The sequence below is a fragment of the Lepidochelys kempii genome, chromosome 4, assembly GCF_965140265.1.
Source record: "Lepidochelys kempii isolate rLepKem1 chromosome 4, rLepKem1.hap2, whole genome shotgun sequence".
Lineage (NCBI taxonomy): Eukaryota > Metazoa > Chordata > Testudines > Cheloniidae > Lepidochelys > Lepidochelys kempii.
The window spans coordinates 53992104-54011101 of NC_133259.1; the positions used below are offsets into that span (position 1 = coordinate 53992104).

At 45.5% G+C, this 18998-nt stretch overlaps 1 protein-coding gene across 3 annotated transcripts in view; it reads left to right on the forward strand.

Annotated features, from left to right (window-relative positions):
* The window catches only part of SMAD1 (SMAD family member 1), a 75627-nt gene that overhangs the window by 15498 nt on the left and 41131 nt on the right, over nt 1-18998 (forward strand). Inside the window, exon 2 of one of the 3 annotated variants that reach the window (XM_073341274.1) lies at nt 18596-18866. The exons of 1 other annotated variant lie outside the window; for it this stretch is intronic. The gene's annotated coding sequence lies outside the window, so the exon portion shown is untranslated. Of the gene's footprint in view, nt 1-2748; nt 2847-18595; nt 18867-18998 lie in introns of those variants that run through there. One more of the 3 variants, XM_073341275.1, reaches the window with a different exon arrangement.

Here is an 18998-nt window from a genome sequence, read left to right on the forward strand (position 1 = left end):
ACCAACGGGGAAAATTTGGAGGGTGCAGAGCACCCATCGGCAGCTCCCTGCCCTGGCCCCAGCTCACCTTTGCCCCTGAGTTACGCTCTGCCCCACTCTGCTTCTCCATGCCCGCCCTCCCCCGGCCCCCCCAGCTTCCTGCGAATCAGGTGTTCGCGTGGGAAGCCGGGGAGGGCTGAGAAGCAGGCAGCGGCTTTGCGCTCAGGCCCAGGAGGCGGAGGTGAGCTGGGGCGGGGGGGGGGGGGGGCACGAGGAGGGCCACCTACACCACAGCAGGTGGGTGGGGGGGAGGGCGGAAGGCGCGCAGGGGAACCGCTCCCTGCCCCAGCTCACCTCTGCCTCCCTGGGCCTGAGTGTGAAGCCACCACCACCAGCTTCTCAGCCCTCCCAGGCTTCCCTCACAAACAAATGATTCGTGGGAAGCTGGGGGTGGGGGGCAGAGAAGCAGAGTGGGGAGGAGGTGGAGGCGGAGGCAGAGTGGAGGTGAGCTGGGGCCGGGCATGGGGCGGGGAGCTGCCGGTGGGTGCTCTGCAACCACCAAACTTTTCCCGTGGGTGTTCCAGTCCCCGAGCCCGCACGGAGTCTGCGCCTAAGGCTCCGCTTTTGATGTGATCAGTGGGGGGAGTGGCCGCTACGCTATCCCACCCCTAGAAGCCAAAGGGACCTGCCAGATGCTTCCCAGGAGCCCCAGGAAAGCACCACCGGGACTCCCCACCTCTCTTGGGGCGGGGTAACATAGGGGCCCATGAGACCCTCCTGCCCGGTTCCAGGAGCAGTCAGGGAACAGGGGAGGGGGTTGGATGAGGCGGGCTGGGGGCGGGCCACGACCCCCTTGTGGGGTGAGGAGGGAACCGGTTGTTAAGATTTTGGCAGCTCATCACTGCTTAGAGCCCCGATTATTGCAGGAAGAAGCACTTTGTATGAATGTGAAGTGCATTTATTTCAAGTGATTGAGGGGGAACAAACTAGTTATCTAATGTAGACCAAACCTTTGATTTATTATCTAAAGCCATCTTTGTGCATATGAGGACTGAACTGTTGGGTGAGGGAGTTATTTGTTTTGTGTAAATGAAAGCTTAGGTGGCTCTTCGAGTATTTAGGTGCCCAAAGATTGTTTTTTTTACTAGATGTTACTGTCAGCACCATGAATGTGACCTGTGCCGCCTCATGCTCCTGTACAAGGGGATAAAGGGTAGAGCAGCCTCGACCCTATGGCAGTTCCCCCTTACTGCCCATGGCAGCAAGATGGAACCTGGTGACTGTTTGACCTGCTACCCTTCTTTTACTTCAGACTCCTCTTGTATGCATAGTTTGAAGAAATACTTATTCACCCTTATCTCTGATTAACTGTATTGTTTGGAAATGTCTGACAAAAAACAAAGAACAAAACAAACAAAAACCACCCAAAAAACAGGAGGATTTTTCCCATTCCCTCCAGTACAACTGGGTGACGTGTTTTGAGCCAACTGCCATGTTGGACTCTCAGCTTTCAAAGATTGAAGCCCTTTCTTACCGGCTATGGACTCATATCCCATGTCAATGGGCATAGCCTATGCCAGTGGTTCTCTACCAACTGCTGCTATCTCAACCCCAAAACTGTTACTATTCTGACATCAGTGCCAATAACTCAGCACTGGCCTTGGCCTCTGCACTGGCTCCTCAGTCAACAGCACGGTTACTGTTGGACCTTGCACTGGTGCCTCAACACAAAGGTAAGGCTGAAAAGAAGGGCCAAGTGGAGCCAGACACAGCTCCCAGCATAGAGAGGCACTGCCCAGAGAAAGGAGAAAATAAATCACTCTTCCAAGGACAGGATGCCTAAATCTGTGCTTGGAGGGTGGCACCGATGAAATATTTACTGTGGTGATAATTATGGGACCAAGGTCCACCCCCCCCAAGAGTCCTCAAGATCCCGTATGGGGGCATCATTGGCACCTTAACAGCACTGGGCTCTGAAGCAGAGAAATTGCCCCTCAGCCCCAGTGTTTAAAGAATACTCCTCCCCACCACCACCACCACACTATACCTTCCTCCCAGCATCAAGCAGGGATACTTCCTCGCTATCCTTTGAGTTACCCTAGAGCTTGCCAGAGATCCCTCTCTTCTTGGAGCAAGTGCCGCAGGATGCTGGGGAGGAGTTTAAAGGAGATCATTAGAGAAAGCCAGATGCTTGCCAGAACAGCCTTACAGGCAGCCATCGATGCTGCTGATGTGGTGGTCAGACTGATGGCACTGGCTATACCCATGAGGCGGGTCTCCTGGCTTTTAGCATCAGGAATATTAGAAAAGATCCAGGACACCATACAAGACCTCCCATTTGAGGGAGGTGGAGATCTTTAATAAAAGAACTGATGATTGCTCCACTCCTTAAAGGATGCTAGGACCACTCTGAGATTGTGGGGGAACCAAACTCATTACCTGTACAAGATACTGTCATTCAAGCTCTCCACAGCACCAAGAATCTTCACAAAATGCCTACTGGTGATAGTGGCCCACCTGAGAAGGCCCACTTTTACCCCTATCCGAATGACCAGCTGCTCAGAGGGGGATCACAGCAGGAGACTACAGCGAGTTTGGAATGCACTATATGTCTGTTCACTCAGTTGGGCCTACTAGTGAATAACGAAAATCATCTCTTACTCCCTCATAGGAGCCATGATGAACTCCAGATCTGAAAATGCATATCTGCCTTAGGAGGACAGGTTCCAGACATTACAGCCATTCAATCTTCAGCTGACATTAAAACAGACTACAACAGCATGGACTTGTCTCGCAATGTTAGCCACATGTCAGCATGCACGTACATGACACCACGGCTTACTGGACTTCATCTGTGGCCCCTCCAGGTCAGTCTGTTCCCCAGCAAGATATTAGACAGGATGGTTTCAGTGCTCCCAGCATGTCATTGCAGAGCTGGCTTGGCGGGTGGACCCAACAAACATACTAAGAGAAGTATCCTTTTCAGTCGCCTCCCTGACAAAGATCCTGATCACAGAGGTGTTGGGGCAGGCTGGGGAGCTCATTGGACCATCTACAAATTCAAAGGACCTGATCCGTAGACTTTTCTGGAGACAGATGACTGTCCTGGAGCACAGAGCTATCAGGCTGGCCTGTGTGGAGCTCCAGCATGTCTTCTGGAATTTGGTAGTGCAGATCTTCATGGACAACACAGATATGCACTGCATACAAAAAAAGGGCACCTTCTTCTCACCCCTGTGGTCTGGGAGGCCATCTAGTTTCGGACTTGATGTCACCAGAACAAGGTGATACCAATGGCCCTTCACCTCCTGAGAGTCAACAACAACCTAGTGGATGTCCTGAGCAGTTAATCTGTGACCAAACATGAATGGTCCTTGCACAGATTGATAGTGGAGCTGATATTCTGTCTTTGAGGATTTTCCTGATAGACTTGTTTGCCAGCAAGTACGATGTCATATATTAGAAATTTTGTTCCATAGGTGGAATAAGCCCATTCCTACAGTGGGATGGAGGTTTGCTCCACGCCTTTCTACCTGTTCACCTAATTCCCAGGGTGATCTCCAACATCAGCAGAGATAAGGTCATAGTCATTCTGATTGCCTCTCTACTGGCCAAGACAATTTTGGCTGACAGATCTCTTAAAATATCCATTCAGTCACCAAGCCAGCTTCTGGGCCATCTGGACCTGATCTCACAGCACCACTGCCTGATACTGTATCCAGACCCGGGGTCACTGCATCTGACAGTACAGCTGTTGGTTGTCTGAGTACCACAGGTACTGTCTGCTCCCTCCAGGTCCAGAAAATTGTTGTTCAGAATAGGGAAATATTTATCAGATGGACGTAGTCATGGAAGAGATTCTCCATACAGGTGGCCAAGCATGGTCTGGACCCTGCTCAGAACTTAGTACCTAAGACCCATGACTACCTCTTATGCTTGAAACAGGCTGCGCTTCCACTCAGCTCTATTTGGGCTACCTCACGGCAATTTCACCTTGCCACTGGTCTGTATAGTTGTTTGGTTGTGTCTCACTCCATGGTATTAAAGTTTATCAAGGAACTTTTACATCACCAGTCAGAGAACCTGGGACTTCAGTGTGGTCCTTCTCAGAATGTTCCACACACGACCTCACTCTGAAGCTTGGTTTTATTGGTGGGCTCTGACTTCAGCCGAGTGAGTGAGTGAGCGAGCTTCAAATGCTTATGGCTAAATCTCAATTACAACTCTCCACAGGAACAAGGTAGTGCCGAGACCTCACCTGAAGTTCTTTCTTAAAGTGTTCTCAGTTTTTATCTAAACTGTCGATCAAGCTTCCTGTTCTCTTGCTGAAACCACCACCAGAAGAAGAAACTACTACACGTGCTTCAGGAGGTTGCTTTCTTGTGTAGATAGGACCAGACTATCGCCACACTTGTTTATTTTGCAGTTCTTAACTACCCTGAGAGATTGTTGCAACTGCCCCGTCCTTTATGCCCTTGTATGATAGAGGAGAATGAGGGGGCATTGCATGGCCTCAACAGAGACTGCTGGTCACAAGTCTGTGATCTTGCGCACGCGGGGTGTATGTACACCTACAGTGGGACGCGCACAGAGTACATCCTATTGAACACCACCTGTTACTATAAAAGTGTTTTTGTTTTGTTCATTTATTTATTTTTAAGCACAAGTTGTCAGCATGTGTGGTGGTGGTGGCGCAGAAAAGATATTGGCATGACCAATTACCAAAAACTCATGCAGTTCAGTTCTTGTCCTTAGCTTTATATGGTCTATCTGCAAAGGAGAGAGGACCTGATTTGGCATGTGACTATTCCTAGCTAATTTAGAAAATGTCAGTAACTAATTACATGTTAGTGGAGCTCACTGAAGTTCTGCAGTTACCCTGAGAGCAGATAATCAGTTCTCCAGGATATGTCTACACTACGAAATTAGGTCGAATTTATAGAAGTCGGTTTTTTTGAAATCAGTTTTATATATTCGAGTGTGTGTGTCCCCACAGAAAATGCTCTAAGTGCATTAAGTGCATTAACTCGGCGGAGCGCTTCCACAGTACCGAGGCAAGCGTCGACTTCCGGAGCGTTGCACTGTGGGTAGCTATCCCACAGTTCCCGCAGTCTCCGCTGCCCATTGGAATTCTGGGTTGATATCCCAATGCCTGATGGGGCTAAAACATTGTCGCGGGTGGTTCTGGGTACATATCGTCAGGCCCCCGTTCCCACCCTCCCTCCCCCCGTGAAAGCAAGGGCAGACAATCATTTCGCGCCTTTTTTGTCTGCTGCCAGCCAAAGATGTAACGGATAGATGGAGTGGGTCAGAACAAGAAATAGACCAGATTTGTTTTGTACTCATTTTCCTCCTCCCCTGTCTAGATCACACTGCAGTCCGTCACAGAGAAGGCGCAGCGAGGTTAATCTAGCCATGTATCAATCAGAGGCCAGGCTAACCTCCTTGTTCCAATAACAACGATAACTTTGGTGCACCATTTCTTATTGGAACCCTCCGTGCAGTCCTGCCTGAAATACTCCTTGATGTACAGGCACACCCTTTGTTGATTTTAGCTCCCTGAAGCCAACCCTGTAAGCCGTGTCGTCAGTCGCCCCTCCCTCCGTCAGAGCAACGGCAGACAATCGTTCCGCGCCTTTTTTCTGTGCGGATGCCATACCAAGGCAAGCATGGAGGCCGCTGAGCTCATTTTGGCAATTAGGAGCACATCAACCACCACACGCATTATCCAGCAGTATATGCAGCACCAGAACATGGCAACGCGATACCGGGCGAGGAGGCGACGTCAGCGCGGTCCCGTGAGTGATCAGGACATGGACACAGATTTCTCTGAAAGCATGGGCCCTGCCAATGCATGCATCATGGTGCTAATGGGGCAGGTTCATGCTGTGGAACGCCGATTCTGGGCTCGGGAAAGAAGCACAGACTGGTGGGACCGCATAGTGTTGCAGGTCTGGGACGATTCCCAGTGGCTGCGAAACTTTCGCATGCGTAGGGGCACTTTCATGGAACTTTGTGACTTGCTTTCCCCTGCCCTGAGGGAAAGCAGCCCTCACAGTTGAGAAGCGAGTGGCGATAGCCCTGTGGAAGCTTGCAACGCCAGACAGCTACCGGTCAGTTGGGAATCAATTTGGAGTGGGCAAATCTACTGTGGGGGCTGCTGTGATGCAAGTAGCTCACGCAATCAAAGATCTGCTGATATCAAGGGTAGTGACCCTGGGAAATGTGCAGGTCATAGTGGATGGCTTTGCTGCAATGGGATTCCCTAACTGTGGTGGGGCTATAGACAGAACCCATATCCCTATCTTGGCACCGGAGCACCAAGCCGCCGAGTACATAAACCGCAAGGGGTACTTTTCGATAATGCTGCAAGCTCTGGTGGATCACAAGGGACGTTTCACCAACATCAACGTGGGATGGCCGGGAAAGGTACATGACGCTCACATCTTCAGGAACTCTGGTCTGTTTCAAAAGCTGCAGGAAGGGACTTTCTTCCCAGACCAGAAAATAACTGTTGGGGATGTTGAAATGCCTATATGTATCCTTGGGGACCCAGCCTACCCCTTAATGCCATGGCTCATGAAGCCGTACACAGGCAGCCTGGACAGTGGTCAGGAGCTGTTCAACTACAGGCTGAGCAAGTGCAGAATGGTGGTAGAATGTGCATTTGGACGTTTAAAGGCGCGCTGGCGCAGTTTACTGACTCGCTTAGACCTCAGCGAAACCAATATTCCCACTGTTATTACTGCTTGCTGTGTGCTCCACAATATCTGTGAGAGTAAGGGGGAGACGTTTATGGCGGGGTGGGAGGCTGAGGCAAATCGCCTAGCTGCTGGTTACGCGCAGCCAGACACCAGGGCGGTTAGAAGAGCTCAGGAGGGCGCGGTACGCATCAGAGAAGCTTTGAAAACCAGTTTCATGACTGGCCAGGCTACGCTGTGAAAGTTCTGTTTGTTTCTCCTTGATGAAACCCCCCGCCCCTTGGTTCACTCTACTTCCCTGTAAGCTAACCACCCTCCCCTCCTCCCTTTAATCACCGCTTGCAGAGGCAATAAAGTCATTGCTGCTTCACAGTCATGCATTCGTTATTCATTCATCACACAAATAGGGAGATGACTACCAAGGTATCCCAGGAGGGGTGGTGGAGGAGGGAAGGAAAATGCCGCACAGCACTTTAAAAGTTTACAACTTTAAAATTTATTGAATGACAGCCTTCTTTTTTTTGGGCAATCCTCTGTTGTGGAGTGGCTGGTTGGCCGGAGGCCCCCCCACCGCGTTCTTGGGCGTCTGGGTGTGGAGGCTATGGAACTTGGGGAGGAAGGCGGTTGGTTACAGAGGGGCAGCAGTGGCAGTCTGTGCTCCAGCTGCCTTTGCTGCAGCTCAACCAAGCACTGGAGCATTCTGGTTTGGTCCTGCAGCAGCCTCAGCATTGAATCCTGCCTCCTCTCATCACGCTGCCGCCACATTTGAGCTTCAGCCCTCTCTTCAGCCCGCCACTTACTCTCTTCAGCCCGCCACTTACTCTCTTCAGCCCGCCACCTCTCCTCCCGGTCATTTTGTGCTTTCCTGCACTCTGACATTATTTGCCTCCACGCATTCGTCTGTGCTCTGTCAGGGTGGGAGGACAGCATGAGCTCGGAGAACATTTCATCGCGAGTGCGTTTTTTTTTCTTTCTAAGCTTCACTAGCCTCTGGGAAGGAGAAGATCCTGTGATCATTGAAACACATGCAGCTGGTGGAGAAAAAAAAAGGGACAGCGGTATTTAAAAAGACACATTTTATAAAACAGTCGCTACACTCTTTCAGGGTAAACCTTGCTGTTAACATTACATACATAGCACATGTGCTTTCGTTACAAGGTCGCATTTTGCCTCCTCCCACCACGTGACTACCCCCTCAACCTTCCCCCCTCCCTGTGGCTAACAGCGGGGAACATTTCTGTTCAGCCACAGGCAAACAGCCCAGCAGGAATGGGCTATACTGAGTGTCCCTGAAGAAAAGCACCCTATTTCAACCAGGTGACCATGAATTATATCTCACTCTCCTGAGGATAACACAGAGAGAGAGAGAACGGATTTTGGTTGAATGCCAGCAAACATACACTGCAATGCTTTGTTCTACAGTGATTCCCGAGTATGTGTTACTGGCCTGGAGTGGTAAAGTGTCCTACCATGAAGGACGAAATAAGGCTGCCCTCCCCAGAAACCTTTTGCAAAGGCTTTAGGACTACATCTAGGAGAACCGCAAATGCCAGGGCAAAGTAATCCTTTCACATGCTTGCTTTTAAACCATGTATAGCATTTTCAAAGGTACACTCACCAGAGGTCCCTTCTCCGCCTGCTGGGTCCAGGAGGCAGCCTTGGGTGGGTTCGGGGGGTACTGGCTCCAGGTCTAGGGTGAGAAACAGTTCCTGGCTGTCGGGAAAACCGGTTTCTCCGCTTGCTTGCTGTGAGCTATCTACAACCTCCTCCTCATCATCATCTTCTTCGTCCCCAAAACCTGCTTCCGTATTGCCTCCATCTCCATTGAAGGAGTCAAACAACACGGCTGGGGTAGTGGTGGCTGAACCCCCTAAAATGGCATGCAGCTCATCATAGAAGCGGCATGTTTGGGGCTCTGACCCAGAGCGGCTGTTCGCCTCTCTGGTTTTCTGGTAGGCTTGCCTCAGCTCCTTCAGTTTCACGCGGCACTGCTTCGGGTCCCTGTTATGGCCTCTGTCCTTCATGCCCTGGGAGATTTTGACAAAGGTTTTGGCATTTCAAAAACTGGAACGGAGTTCTGATAGCACGGATTCCTCTCCCCATACAGCAATCAGATCCCGTACCTCCCGTTCGGTCCATGCTGGAGCTCTTTTGCGATTCTGGGACTCCATCATGGTCCCCTCTGCTGATGAGCTCTGCATGGTCACCTGCAGCTTGCCACGCTGGCCAAACAGGAAATGAGATTCAAAAGTTCGCGGTTCTTTTCCTGTCTACCTGGCCAGTGCATCTGAGTTGAGAGCGCTGTCCAGAGCGGTCAGAATGGAGCACTCTGGGATAGCTCCCGGAGGCCAATACCATCGAATTGTGTCCACAGTACCCCAAATTCGAGCTGGGAACGTCGATTTAAGCGCTAATCCACTTGTCAGGGGTGGAGTAAGGAAATCGATTTTAAGAGCCCTTTAAGTCGAAATAAAGGGCTTCACTGTGTGGACGGGTGCAGGTTTAAATCGATTTAACGTTGCTAAATTCGACCTAAAGTCCTAGTGTAGACCAGGGCTCAGTCAATTAATGTGAAAAAGGTGCAAATGCACCCAGCACCCCAAGTAATATTTCTTGGTTTAGAATAATGTAGGGCACATTAATAATGGAGAAGCTCAGATAAGAAAATGATACCTAGTGACTTTTACTTGTCTTGATTTCTGTTCCTAGGGCATAAACAAAATAACCCACAGAAGCAACAAGAAGACGAGGAGAATATACTGTAACAGTTTCCTCTTATTGTAAAACTTCTGTATTTCCTGTAAACATAGTAGGGTCATGTTTTTTCACTTCCTTTAAAATTATCCTGTTGTAGTGTGCTGTGTGATCTGTTCGCTACTGTCTGTATTTCAGTGCCTCCAACCCTTGGAGCAAAATCCTCCAAGGCCTTAATGTTCGGGACAGAAGAAAACAGTAGGCATGCAATTGTGTATAAATACCTTGATTTCAAGGTGTGCTAGCTATTTTTGCTTCATTCATCAATTTTCTAGCTTTATTTTATTCCTCAAATTTAGGCCCATGTCTTTCTTTTTGTGATTTTTAAAAAGGAGGCGCACATCCAAGGTTCCTGGATCCTTGCTGTATCATTCCTTGGAGGCAGTGATTACGAAGTCTCCATTTGTCGTAGGACTCGTTGAGATCAGTGAGAGTAGTATGGGCTTGTGCTGCAGGTTTCAGCCTGAGAGTGCTTGCCCTTGGGCCCTGCAGCAAGAGCAGCATGAGTCTTGTCCATGCCAAATTGCCTATAGCTGTGTTGCCACTCCCCTGCATGGTGTGGGACAGTTGGTTGGGGCAATAGTAAGGGTTTTGCTGGTGTAATTTTACTTGTATAGCTCTACTGATAGAAGCCTCTAGTGTGGATGCAATTATAGCAGTATGCAAGTGTTTATGCAGGGATAGCTTATGCCATTTCAGGGCACCAGCATAAGGTATAATAATATCTAGCTTTTGTATATAACGTGCTATGAGATCTACTGATGAAAAACGCTAAAGTATCACTATCGCTATTTTAAAGGTGGGTAAACTGAGGCACGGGTGAAATAATTTGCCGAAGGTCACCCAGCAGGTCTGTGGCAGAGCTGGGAATAGAACCCAGGTCTTCCAAGTTCTTAGCCACTGGGTAACACTGCCTCTATCACTGCATCTAGTCTAGGGCTTTTACTGGCATAACTATGTAAATGTAAAAAAATTGTTTTCCTAACCTGCATAACTATGCTAGTAAAACAGTTAAGTATAGACCAGACCTGAGAGTTAAGGCATTAAACTTATGTGGAGGGACCACCTCAAGGAATGAGACTGTCTTGATTTTTCCCACCTATTCAGTCTTTGTCCTTGCTATCAACAAGGGTACCAGTCTCAAATGGTGTCTTTGTGTCCAGGGGTCATTTGCCAGTTTGGGGATAAACTGATAACAGTGGTCTATACTTCAGTTTAACCAGTATAACTGTTTTGGTTCAGGTTGTGTGTGTGTGAAACCAGTATTTATACTGGTAAAAGCCCTAGTGTTTCTGCATTTATACTGGTATAAAGGTGGCTTATATTGAGTATAATTATTTCCCCTTCCACATGGTGTAAGGCACTTTTATACTGACAAACAACATCTATATTAGGGGGATTATGCTGGTAGAGTTAAAACGATATAACTTTCTAGTATAGACAAGCCCAACGTGTTTGTTCTCACATCACACAACATGAGTTTTGGTCACTACCACCTGGGATCGAGTAGGCTGGTTTGTTTGGTTTTGTGATTATTAGTTTTTTTTTTTGTTTTTTTGAGATTTTGTTTGTTTATAAACAATCTGAATATGAATAGCTAAGCTTTCTGATCTGGTCTTCCCTGAGTCTACCAACCACTGTAGGATGCATGGATATGCTCTTTCTCCTGTAAATCTCCAATTAAAAAAAAAATCTTCAGTTTATGAGCTATAAAGAAATTTCAGACTTTCCCATCTTTGCCTCTTTTGCTTGTTAAGAGTATGGCATACTCAGGTGGGTTGACAAATATTGAATAAAAGAGAGCGCCAAAGAGCACTTCCTGCAATTTGAAAGTGTAGCTGCTGGTCACTGATTATTCTGTAAGCCCAGACTGAGCTGGTCTAATGTAATGTGGAGGTCCAGTCCTGGTTTTCAAGAGACCACTAATGGCATGCAGTGGTTAAACAGACTTTTCATTGGAGGGTGGAAATCTGGCAGATCTTGATGTTTATTTCAGTGATTGTATAAACTTGGCTTTTGAAGCTATATTGTCTTTAAACACTTTCTTTGTTCAGAATGCTACATTTGTGGGTCAGATGGGTTCTTATTACAACACTTAAAGGGACTGCTGGACAATTTTAACCGAAGAATTTAATAAAACTCAGATCTTTCTTTAAAATGAAGTAGCTGAGGAGATAGAGTAATGATTGGTCTATATTGTATTTAATATAAAGGTGATTTAAAGTTTTATAAAATTGATTCTATAAATTGAAAAAAAAATTAGAGAATTTTCTTGCCAAGAAATGCTTTGGAGGTAAATGTTATGCATGTAGCTGTGGAAAGTTGTGGGTTTTTTTTGTTTTTTTTTAGTAGTAAAATGAAAGGGAAGGAGCTATTTCAAGAGTTTGTAAAGATAATTATTAAAAGCAGATATTTTAAATGATTATTTAAAATAATATTGGCTTGGTTTTGAGGAGCCAGTTTCTGTGTTGCTGAGCTTTGATTAAAACATATCTTACTGTATAAATTTTATTTTTTTCCTTCAGATTTTGTCTTGTGTACTTTGGTAAAGCATTGTCTATCCACATTTTAGAGATGAGGAGGCTGAGATGCAGAGATAAATGACTTAATCTCAGATGCATGAGATCAGGATCAGACTTTAGTTCTAGGGCTTTTCTACACTCTCTCTTTGTTTTTGCTACCTGCATAGAGGATTGAGTGCAAACCCTTCGTGAAGATACTTGTGTCATTGTAGCTTCACTGGGTTTGCATTTGATATAGCTATTCTGATGCAAAATACCTCATTGTAGGCAAATCCTAAAATAGACCAGCAGACTATGGTTCTATTCTATCTCCCAGTCCCATGTCATATGCACTGGACTGTGCTGCCTTCCGGAATAAAAGACAAAATAAATTGTGTGTCTTACAAACTTGATTTTAACATATGATCTAGCTTCTCAAATTTTCCTTTGCATTTTAAATGTGCATTTTAACCATTAAAAAATAAAAATTCCTGAAAGAGACAAATCAACAGCTCACCTGTGAAGGAAACCCCTCCTGCCCTACTGTGCAGAATTAGAGGGAAGTGATTTTTTTCAACTGATCAAAAGAAATAAAATTCCATGCTCTTCCCAAAGGAGGAATTCAACAATTGGGAGAATGGCGTGGGACCATGCGTTGGTTTGTAAAAGGATATAGTTGTAAAGATGTTTCCTTTGATGCCTGTGATGAATATGGATGTATTTCCGCAGTAGAGGGTCCTGATTAAATTATGCAATTACAGCTGACCAGACAGATCTAAATATAGGAAGAGGTTTCAGCTATCCTGCCTTTGTGTCTATTAACACACCCCACACAGGTGTGTGTGTGTGTGGTGGTGGTGTTTGTTGTAAACAACACCTGTTTTTTAAAGACAGTTCATACTGTCAGGAAAGGGAATTCTCTGTGTTTACTTAAAAAAATCACATCGGGGCTTTATGATAAAAAGGAAAGACACATTTCCCCCTTTTTACCTCTTGATTTTTTTTATTTTTTTAGTACTGAATTTGGCATCTAAAATGCTTATCTTGTGATTTACAAGCTTGTTACAAGCTGACTTTTTTTTTTAAATTATAAAATGGTCATAAATGGAGTTTATCTGAACTATGTAAAAATGGTAGGCTGTAGTCCAAATTATTTGGTTTAGAGGCTTTTCTGTTCTTTCAGGACTTAGCTTGTGTTTGCTATTAATTTGAGCCCATTGGATGGTACTTCACTCCCTGAGTAATCTCAGTGACTTCACCAGGAGCACTTGTGAAGTTGCTCTTTAGTGTAAGTAAAGTTATCAGAATCTGTAGCTCAGAAGGGTAAGCTGGTGTTACCAACAATAAAATCTCTTGTTGCCCACTTTGAGGACTTCTCTCAGCTCCCACTGAAAGAAGATTGGATATGCATAGTTGGTCACACTTAAAGGTGTGAAAATTGGTCTGTTTTCTATAAGGTTCCAAACAAAAATTAATATACAAATTGGTAAAACTTATTGAGAGAAATTCTGTGGTCCATTGCAGTGCAATACTCTGATCCGTGGTACTTGTAATAATAGTTCATACCCCATCTATACTACAGTTATAATTGAATCAGTGACATTCAATTCGCCCATGACCTAGTTCCAGCATGAAAAAACAAATCTTTTCACTGGTTGCTGCAAGAATGGGGGGCAAAAGAAAAATTCTTTTGTTGATCTAGCCAGGTCTACATTACCTGGGGTTTGGTCTACTTAACTACAGCACTTAGCATGGTGTATGAATTTTTCACCCCCTTGAGTGCTGTGACTAGGTCGCTCTAAATTTTAAAAGTAGACCAGGGCATAGTCTTGTGTGGGAAAATATTTTTGCAGGGAGCAAAGTGGGAACCAAAAGCAGGGAGGAGCCACTCTGATTTCTGTTGTAAGCGCTAAATATTGTATTGAAAGAAATGAATTGCTGTGAAGATGTGAGCTTCTTTCAGAGAAGTGAATCAAATGACTATTTTCTAAGAAGCAAATTAAAATCCCTTGTCCTATTATTTCTTTATGCCATTAATAACTAATGAAGATTGAGAAAAGAACCATGGAACTAAGTGTGGAAAAATGAATGGGAAAAAAACCTCTCTTAGGAGTTGTATGGATTCTCTTGATTTCCATTCCCCCTTGGCACTCTCACAATTTTTATGCCTGAATATTTTTTTATTTTTTTTATTGAGTTGTACACATTTTGAAACCTTTTTACTGGAATTCTTTATTTTGTCTGCCCCACTGAGCATTAAAGTAAACACTAAAGTCAGTACAAGAGTCAAAGCTACCTCCTTGTTTGTTTGAACCTGGGGCTAGGAGTTGGTTCCCTTCCTCCATCAGTGGTGGTAATTTGATTGTCCTGACCCCTCTTCCCACCTGCCAAAAAACAACTTCTTATCCAAATGAGGATAGATTCCTACAGACTGTCTTGTGGGCATTTGAAGGCAGTAAAATATTCACCATCAGACTAGCCACTCAGTGTTGCTGACAGATTCTTAGTTATAACTGTCTCTTCATTGGAGGCTAGAAAGAAAAATAATCTCACTGTTCGGGAAGCTGCCTAGCTGAGTTTTGTTTAAATACAAAGCAAGTAACACAGCTTTTTGTGGCAGTTTTGTTTTAAACTGTTTGTTTAAGTATTTCTGTAAGGTCCAAAGACTGAACACTAAAGCTAGCTAAAGTGAAGAAAAAAAATACAAAGAGGTAGTTGCATTTGAAATAAGTTTGATTTCAGCTTCAGAATACACAATAAAGGTATGTGTGGTTTGACATAAGGAGTGGTTGCTAACTGGCCAGCAACTAGATTTCCTTTAAACCAGGGTCAAGATCACATGGAGATCATCTTATTTTTCTGATTGTACAATACCTTGTGGATAAACATATTTATCTTCAAGGACTAGTAGTGACTTAGCTATTAGGAGCGCATACCTTTTTTTTTTTTCCCCCCAGAAGGGCATGTGTATTTTCTGCGGAAGAGAGGAGAAAATCTGTCATCTGCTGACTCATGTGTTAATCTTTATTTTGCACTTTAAACTGATAAGACCACTTTGTGTAAAAGCAATACAGGAAATGATGCATTGCAAAAACCAAAAGTGGCAGAAAGGAAAACGGAATGTACTGGCAAAAGCTCAGAACTATGGATACACTTTATAATTCTTGGAAATGAAAAAACTCCACCTACGCTATCTTTTTTTTAGTTTAATACTGTCTTGACATTGGAATTCTGCGTTAGAGCAGTTCATAGCAGACTTTGGTGTATAGCAGTTTCAACACAATTAATTTAGAAATGTGTGTTCTTTGTCCCATTTATTTTGAATAGATTATCCAGCATAGCAAAATGTAAGTAACTTAAAAAAAGCAATACTAAAGCCAACTATGGTGCATGTCCATAGAGAGCTGGCTAGTCATATGATGCTGGCATTTCCAGCTGCTAAATTTCATGCACTTCAATGATGGCTAAAAATACAGGCTTTTCTAATATTTTTCTGTGCAGTTGCCACAGGGACGTAAAGGAATTTTGAAGGGGTAGAAATGTGGTTCATAAAACCCTGCCCTAGACTGTGCTGTTATGCAATGTAGCATAGATGGGTGAAATATAAATGTGGGATTTTCAAGAGTTCTTAGCACTAACCTATTTCTGCGCATGGTGCTGGGCTAGGCCACATCTGGATGTTTTTGAAAGTCCTGTTGAGTCTTGTAGAACTAGTGTATAAGTCCTTGTTTCTATAGAGTATTTGTCTTTAGCCACAACTAAATGTACAGAATACCTTGATATGACACTTACCTTTTAAAACCATGATGGAGTTATTTTTGAAAACAGGAAAAAATTGCAAATCTTGTTCACCTTCCACATTAAAGGTGGCTAGATTGTGGCTAGATTGTCGGGCTCAACGGGTAGTGATCAATGGCTCCATGTCTAGTTGGCAGCCGGTATCAAGTGGAGTGCCCCAAGGGTCGGTCCTGGGGCCGGTTTTATTCAATATCTTCATAAATGATCTGGAGGATGGTGTGGATTGCACTCTCAGCAAATTTGCGGATGATACTAAACTGGGAGGAGTGGTAGATACGCTGGAGGGGAGGGATAGGATACAGAAGGACCTAGACCAATTGGAAGATCGGGCCAAAAGGAATCTGATGAGGTTCAATAAGGATAAGTGCAGGGTCCTGCACTTAGGACGGAAGAACCCAATGCACAGCTACAGACTAGGGACCGAATGGCTAGGCAGCAGTTCTGCGGAAAAGGACCTAGGGGTGACAGTGGACGAGAAGCTGGATATGAGTCAGCAGTGTGCCCTTGTTGCCAAGAAGGCCAATGGCATTTTGGGATGGATAAGTAGGGGCATAGCGAGCAGATCGAGGGACGTGATCGTTCCCCTCTATTCGACATTGGTGAGGCCTCATCTGGAGTACTGTGTCCAGTTTTGGGCCCCACACTTCAAGAAGGATGTGGATAAATTGGAGAGAGTCCAGCGAAGGGCAACAAAAATGATTAGGGGACTGGAACACATGAGTTGTGAGGAGAGGCTGAGGGAGCTGGGATTGTTTAGCCTGCAGAAGAGAAGAATGAGGGGGGATTTGATAGCGGCTTTCAACTACCTGAAAGGGGGTTCCAAAGAGGATGGCTCTAGACTGTTCTCAATGGTAGCAGATGACAGAACGAGGAGTAATGGTCTCAAGTTGCAGTGGGGGAGGTTTCGATTGGATATTAGGAAAAACTTTTTCACTAAGAGGGTGGTGAAACACTGGAATGAGTTACCTAGGGAGGTGGTAGAATCTCCTTCCTTAGAGGTTTTTAAGGTCAGGCTTGACAAAGCCCTGGCTGGGATGATTTAACTGGGAATTGGTCCTGCGTTGAGCAGGGGGTTGGACTAGATGACCTTCTGGGGTCCCTTCCAACCCTGATATTCTATGATTCTATGATTAGTCCCATTAGAATCAATGAGACTACTAGTTTGTGAAAGGCAAGCAGGATTTGACCTATTGTGTTAAAGCAGTTCAATAACAATAAATGAAGCCCAAATGAAAAGATACCCACAGCTAGTTAATGTTCAGCAACTGACATTAAAAGGACACCATTATGTATGTAAGGGTACTATTGTCCCCTTACTAACATTCAGTGGGGGTGTTTTAGTTGCTAGCTCCCAGTACTAAAAAGGGGGAAGGGTCGATGGGGAATCAGGATGCTGAGACTGACAGTCCCCAGGAACAATGGGGAGAGGCCAATGCTCCAGGTCAGCCTGAATGACAGGGCGGGCAGGTTAATCAGGGAGTCAGGAGGCCAGGGAGGTCCCGTCCTCCGTGTGGGCTGGATTTGCCTGGGTCAGACAGAGTGGGGCTTAACTAAGGAGAAAGCAGGGGCCCAGGCTAAGCTGGGGAGCAGAGCTGTGCCAGATCCAGAGAGAGCAGACCCTGTCCTGGGAGCAGAGCTGCAGCCCCAAAGCCAGAGGCACAGCCCAGAGAGAGCAGACTTGCCCTGGGAGCAGATCTGCAGCAACCAGAGCCAGAGGGGCCGAAGAAGCAGCCCAGGGAGCTGAAGGCAGAGCAGCAGCAGCAGTGCTGAGACAGAGTGGTGGAGCTGGGCCTGGAGCAGTCCGGAGATGGGTGCAGTGAGCAGCTGGGGAGAACAAGGGGGACCCTGGGCAGCAGGCCCAGCACAGGGAGACACCTCAGCCAAGAGGCTCTGCAGGTCAGGCTTGGATCATAACCCTGACAGGGTGGGGGTGACACTGGGAAGAAGAGTCCTACCACTTAGAGCCTGAGAGCGTGTGGCCACCATCAGAGCACAACAGCATCCCTACAGCACAGCCAGGGCCTGAGAAGGCGGCCTGGGACTTACAAGGAACAGACTGTGAACTGCCCTGACATTCCAGAGACACTATTTGTGATGTTCCCTGCCACAGAGCGGGTTGATGTGTTTCCTTTAACCTTTCCCATTTTTCCTTATTCTTTTTAAAATTAATTGTTGATTAAATAACTTGCATTTGCTTTAACTTGTATGTAATGGTCAGTGGGTCAGAGAATTGCCCAGTGCAGAGAGAGTACCCCGGAGCGGGGACACCCTAGTCCCTGTCCTAGGTGACCCCAGCAGAGTTGGGGGTTGAGCCCTCCAGGAATCCTGGACCCAGCCTTGTTGGGGTTATGAGGACTCTGCCAGACAGGAGAGTGGACGGGGAGTCCTCAATGGCAGGGAGGCCACTGGGTAAACAAAGGATCTGAGTCCTCGCTCCCAATTCCACTAGCCCACTTCACCGGGGTAGTGCAGAAGACAGGATAGTGCAGAAGCCCACAATAGCAGACTATTCCCCCGCTTACATGTAGGCCCAAGATTTAGGGCTTGTAAAAATAAAATTGTATAGCTTAAAATCTTTCCATTCTAATGGAAACAGTTACCTAAATAAAAACAATTTCTTTTATTTTTATTTATTTAGCCATTTGAAACTTGTAGTATTGTGCTAGTGGATGTGACTCTGAAAGCAGACTATAAATAAAAGTGAAACTATGTGTTTTCATTGTCCAATCTGGAAGGATTGACACAAAGAGTGGAATATTAACTTTTAAAATTATTTCATGAGGAATAAACTAAGCTTGTAGTAACATGGAGAAGGCTTTTTTTAAATTGAAACTTTTAACCTGTTACGTTTCTTTTTTTAAGGAAAGCTTTAGTCTGTGGAGTTTTGGAAATCTGATCAGAGCAATATAACACTTATTTTTACATATTGGAGAGTATTCTGAGAGTCAAGACTGACTTCCATGACTTGCCCATTATACTCTAACCACACGTGGCGCTCTACTGATAAGGTTCTTAACTCACCACAGCACTTGATGGAGCACTTCACAGTACACATAAGGATAAATCATATCCAGAGCGCATTCAGTGGTGGTAATTGAGTTTGAGTTCATGAAATAATACAGCAAATGTCCAGGTAACTGAATATCTTCTTAAATTTGCTCCAGGCTCATGAAAATCTTCTATTTCATTGACAATATTGTACAAAATTTGATTACTTGAATTCTTAAAGTTTTCTTAAGAGTGGGATAAACTAGCACCAAGTATA